Here is a 5733-nt window from a genome sequence, read left to right as displayed (position 1 = left end):
GCCTTTGATTGCTGCTTTCGACGAAATCAACAACTTCCTGCCATGGTTTGATACAGGTAATCAAGTGGATGGCCGGTTTTGGGTTCAGGAGTAGCCGCAAGATTGCAATGTATTGTGAAACAGGTGTTAAGGTAATTCCAATAATAATTAGGCGTAGACTTTCTGTTGATGTGATTTCAATCATAATTGCACAACCATGTTTATATTAACCAAAGAGATTAAAGAGTACCACAAAGTGACAGAACAGATCACATATATTCAAGAGAAACTTACTCCAAGATTAGACAATAGGAAAACAGGATCAGATCAAATTAATTTTTTATCTGATTCTAAAACGATTCTAATGCTCAAACCTAGACTACTGATAGTTATTACACATATAGTTCAACTGTGAAGCAACAACACTACCAAAGAAACAAAACTAAAAAATATACGGACACTAAAACATTGAGAAGAAGAATTTTAACTGTTGTGCTGGCCATGGGCGCCAGTAGCCGGAGGAGGTACAATACGGAGGAGAAGGAGCACAAGAGGGAGAGGTGGAAGGAAGGGAAGGGCCAGCGGGCGTGGCATAGTCCAATTCCCTGTGGTAGATAATTCAGAAATGAAAAAACAAGTCGTAACTGCCTATATATAAAATATCATGCCACACTAAAGCAAATTCATCATCCATCTATTAGCGGCCTGATGAGTTAACTAAGTTTCCCATTAACACAGTAAGATCTCACAAATTTAATATTCTGCTAAGCATACCGAGAGGGGCAGAACGCATACCTCATCTGTTTATTTGAAGAGATTTCTGAGACCGTTGAATAGCAACAGAGCTTTAAGCTCACTGCCGGCCCTCATGTCCCTCAACCTCCTACACAATATCTGCAAGAAATCAACGGAACGAAATGTGAGACGCCATGGAATAACCGCGTGACGTACAGCAAGACTCACACACTGGCTGAATGTAGGCAACCACAATCACCACCACATGGTGCGAGCCAAGTGCAAACAAGTGCTCTGAACCTCAAAATGTAGAGTGTTATTCACATACTAGCACTGGAAATTCACAAGTCTATCTCAAACAACAGAGGAATAAACAGCATAGCATTGAGCTCTTTTGGATTCATTGAGGCCTAGCCCCACGTCCCATTTGGTTTCCTCATCACCTGAACAGCCTTCTCTTTTTTTCCTTATCCCCAGTGCACATCACGCAGCAGCACCTACATGAGGAAACCGCACTAGGGAAACGGGAAGAAAAGCAAATCGAACCAAACTGAACAAGGGGCAGCGGCACAAAGAGGAGAAGAGGGATGATACATGGAAATTTCAAGGCATTAATAAACAAGACTATATGCGTCATTGGATATAAGTACGCAATTCAGGGCAAATTCCATTGACAACATACTTGACTAAAGGAAACCACATAGTTTTGCAAGCAGATATTAACTTTGTTGCAGGTTATTGTAGCCCTATGCTTTTAAAAAAATTGACAGGATCTGCTTGTTTGTTTTTAACTGAATGTTTAAGACAGTGGTCATATGAAGTTATCCTACAACAACAACATAGTTGACCAAAGGAAACCTACATGTCTTTAAAAATCTAAACATTCACATGACTCAACTCCAAGCACAGGAATCTTCCTCTGTTCTTTAGAACTCTGTAACATACAAATCCATGTGAAACTAATTAGATGTGAAGGAAGAAAAACCAGACAGATTTCAGAAGACATAGAACTAATTAGATGAATACCTAGATGGATGCAGACTGCGTCGACGCCGAGGAGGCCAGACTGCTGGAGCACCGCGCCTGCTTGGCCTTGAGGATGTGCTCGTCCATCCAAGTCCGGTCGGCGGCGGACGACAGCAAGGGGGGAGGCAGGAGGAGAGAAGCGGAAGCGACTTGAGCGACAGCTGCGAGCTGTTGAGGAACCGCTGGGTAAGGCGCTCGGAGGTGGAGGGGGAGGGGCGAGAAGGTGAGCGCCCGCCATGGTTGGAGAATGGGGATTAGAAGCTGAGTAGGGAGAGGTAAGTGCCTGTTTGGTTGGCAGCCAAATTTGCTAGCCTACGCCAAAATTTTGGTAGCCAGCTAGTTTCCTGCGCCAACGCCAGGGTAGATTCGTGGCGGCGAATTTCATTGCCAATTTTTTGGCTCGCCCGCGATTTGGCGTGGCTGGCCTGAGCGCCATCCAAACAGCCCCTAAGAGACGACGGTGTTTTTTCCTCTGGTTGTTGGATAAATGCACATGTGTCTGAAGTGGCGACTAACATCCAGGTGTCTGCAAGAGGCATAGCGACCACTCTGAAGTAGCTTTTTTTTTAGCAAACGACACTGAGCTAGCTGCTACCAAAATAACACATCCACTCTCAATGGATCAAACACAAAAAATAGTGCAAAATAAATAAGACATGAAATATAATATTAAAAAAATGTCCGTCACAATAAAAATAATTCCATTTTAAAAAAATATTTTGAAAATATAAAAACAACTACTCAAAGTAAAAAAAATCATGTTTTACTGGACAATAAAAAAAATAAAATTGATACTTTTTAATAGGATGAAATGAAAATGAGGATCTGAAATAGGTCATGACAAACATTGTTAGGGTACGTCCAAATTAGAAAGTCCAAAAAGAAATACTCAGTGTAACCTTATTTCTAATGTTTCCAACGCATAAACATAGTTTTAAAATATGTGAAAAAAATATGTTTGTACTTTTTAAAACAATTAAAAATTACCGCAAAAAACACTACTAACTACAAAAACCATTTCAAAATGTACAATATAAATAATAATTTACATAAAAATATTTACATAATTTTTTTAAACTACTCTTCAAAAGGTTTTACATTTTAAATAGGAAAATTAATTTTTAATAAAAATAAGGAAATATTCATGTTCAAAATTTATTTAAATTAGATATAGAAAAAGGCAAAAAAAGACCCATGAAGTAAGTTCTGCCACATCTATCGCCCGGTGCAACGCACGGGCATTTGTACTAGTCACGGACAAATCACCATGGTACCCATCGTGACTAATGCAGCTCCTTGCTTAGTTTAATAAATCCATGGCAATCTGTTAGTGCAGCTATGTCCTATTGTAAGTTGCTAGTTTGTCTGATTGCTCTCTCAAATCATGGCAGTTTAGTGAAGGTGCTTCAATGGCCGTACCAAGTACCAACCAAGCATGCTAGAAGAAACAATTTTTTTTTAAGAACATGCAGGAGCGTTGCATGTCTTTTCCATTAAGAAGAGAAAGAGAGTCTCAGTACAGAGTGAGTTACACTGCGAAAGCCGCCTTGCAGGCCCAGCGATTCGGGCATGCTCTAGTTCCTAGTGAATCTGGAAAGGATGGCCGCCCTCTCCCCTAGCATGAGTCCACAGGCGGAGCTCAACTCTAATGAGATTTACGGTGGAGTTCGGCGGGGATATCTTGCGCTCGAAGACACGATTGTTACGCTCAAGCCAGATGAAGCGGAGCGTGGCGATGACGGTGGTATTCGTTTGTCTACTGCGCCTAACCGTCCCTGCCTCCGCCAGCTGTGGCCAGCAGTCCGCTAAGCCCTTCGTGCCGTCCGGTGTGAATCGGTGTAGACCCATGGGAAGTAGCATGTTGTACCAGACCTCGCGCGCGTAGGGGCAACCCAGGAGCATGTGCGTGGTGTCCTCGTCTTACTGGCAGCAGAGCTGGCAAACCCGTGTGTGTGGCAGGTTCCGTCGGGCAAGCCTATCGGCCGTCCATAACCTTGCCCGCACCACGAGCCAGGCGAAAATTTTGACCTCAAGAGGGGCCCAAGAACGCCAGATCTCCTCGGCACAAGGTGCATACTCCCTCCCGAGGAAGAAAGCGGCGTAAGTATCGCGGGATGAGTACCGGCCAGCCGCGCCAAGGCGCCAAGAGAAAGCATCAGGGGAGTCGGAGAGGGCGACTGTCCGCACCTCCTCCCAGATCAGAAGGAACTCAGCGATGGCAGGAACCGTCGGCGTGGCGCCGCGAATCCGGTCAACCCATGCGTGGCCATGCAAAGCTTCAGCCACGGTTAGCTTACAACCCGCACGCCTAACATACAAGAAACAATTTGGTTAGATGATAATACATGTACGCCCCAATAGTGGTAATGACAATAGTTTTATCTGTCAGGAACCCTAAAGAAATGAATGCGAGTTTCATGATAATTGTTGGAGAAAGAATAATAAGTGCTAACCAGAGGAAAAATTAGGCAATTTTTCGCATACTGATAAATACTATTGATAATTGTTTCCTTTTCTCATTCGTTCCAATCGTGGCACAACTATCTGTGTGAATCCTGGACGATATATTCGTGCATGTGCACATTTCTTCTTCTAATTTCTGTAGAGATTGATTAGTGGTTGGCTTGTAATGGAAGATGTACGCATATAGTTAGATATACAAATATATAGCTATAACAATCATTTTGTTGCTATGTGTGTCCTGCTACTGCTATCATTGAATGTGTGTGCTGCTGTTCAAGTTCTGTGTGTTTGCTGCTGCTGCCAAACTGCGATGCATTCTAGTATCTCAATTTTGTAACCCAACGTTTGCCTGATTACAAAGGTGAATTACATAAGCACGTGTAATCGTGATAAGAGATAGAAACACCATGAGAAGGCGGCCTGTTTATGCGCTGGTCTCTTCATCCGGTGCGTCCAGAGCATGAGGTCGTTGATGATTCGCCCAATGATGAAGATGTTGTGATGGTTTTGTTGCTTGAAAGTCATAGCGTTTTTGGAGTCGCAAATCTTCCATAGGATGAGGAGGAGGATGGGTTGCCAAATTAGCACATCCACCTGGCAAGGGAGACGACAGTCCCAAAGATTGTCGATGTTGTCCGGGGGTGAGAGTCCAATCCATTGCTATATCCGCTGCGTGAGCGGGCAGTCAATGAAGATGTGCAAACTGGTTTCGCCATCGAACCCACATCGTGGGCAGAGTGAGTCCAAGATGATGTGCTTGCGGAGGAGGTTGCTTTTGGAGTTGAGTCGACCACGAAACATGAGCCATGCAAAGATCTTCACGCGGTTTCGAACGCATAAAGACCAGATGGCCACTGCATGCGCGTCATCATCGTTGTCGCCCATGGTCACCTCATAGGCGGCCCGTGTGGAGAAGCGTAGGCCACCATTGAGGTGGCGCTCATCCGGTCCTGGTGACACCTAGAAGTCTTGCAGTAGAGACAACAAAGAACACAACTCGGTAGCAACATTAGATGTTAGGTGGTTCCGTAGGATTGATTCTAAACTATGATTCAAAACAGCAGCCACACGAGCAAGGGGTGAAGTAGTATGCGAGTAGAGGCAGGGGAATAGAGCAGCGAGAGATTGCTGGTGTAGCCAAATATCTAACCAAAAGTAGGTGTTAGTGCCTGAGTTTGTGATGACAAAGGAGATGGCATGGAGTGTTGGTAGCTGTTGTTTTATAGTTCGACAAAGGATGGCTTGGCTGTTTTGTGGAGTGATGAGAGCATTTGGGTGTTGCAAGGCAATCCAGTCTATTATCACTCTCTGTCCACACTAAATTTGTGCAGCAAGAATCACTACATATTGGTGCTAATTAAGCTATGCCTTTCAGATGTTTGTTGGAATGCCGAACTACTTTGGCAACACTAATTTAGACCTACATGATGCAATCAAGGAGGCATGAAAGCCTTCAGTCTTTTACAAGAGGTTCACCCAGTCGTAATTATTTAGCTAGATTTTGAACATTCAACATTGCCACGGTTCTTG

General features: G+C 43.8%; 1 long non-coding RNA gene across 2 annotated transcripts; it reads right to left on the bottom strand.

Annotated features, from left to right (window-relative positions):
* Positions 1-236: 236 nt before the first annotated feature.
* Positions 237-2196, bottom strand: LOC109760417 (uncharacterized). Of its 2 annotated transcripts, XR_002232341.4 has the most exons (4): positions 1741-2196; positions 1577-1648; positions 775-873; positions 237-584 (listed from the first exon to the last, which is right to left on the bottom strand). It is a non-coding gene; the product is annotated as an uncharacterized lncRNA (long non-coding RNA). The 2 variants fall into 2 exon arrangements; XR_002232343.4 differs by lacking the exon at positions 1577-1648.
* Between the last annotated feature and the right edge of the window lie 3537 nt (positions 2197-5733).

Source organism: Aegilops tauschii, chromosome 2 (assembly GCF_002575655.3).
Source record: "Aegilops tauschii subsp. strangulata cultivar AL8/78 chromosome 2, Aet v6.0, whole genome shotgun sequence".
Lineage (NCBI taxonomy): Eukaryota > Viridiplantae > Streptophyta > Magnoliopsida > Poales > Poaceae > Aegilops > Aegilops tauschii.
Note: the sequence above shows the minus strand (reverse complement) of the source record. Positions and strands in the feature narration are given on the sequence as shown.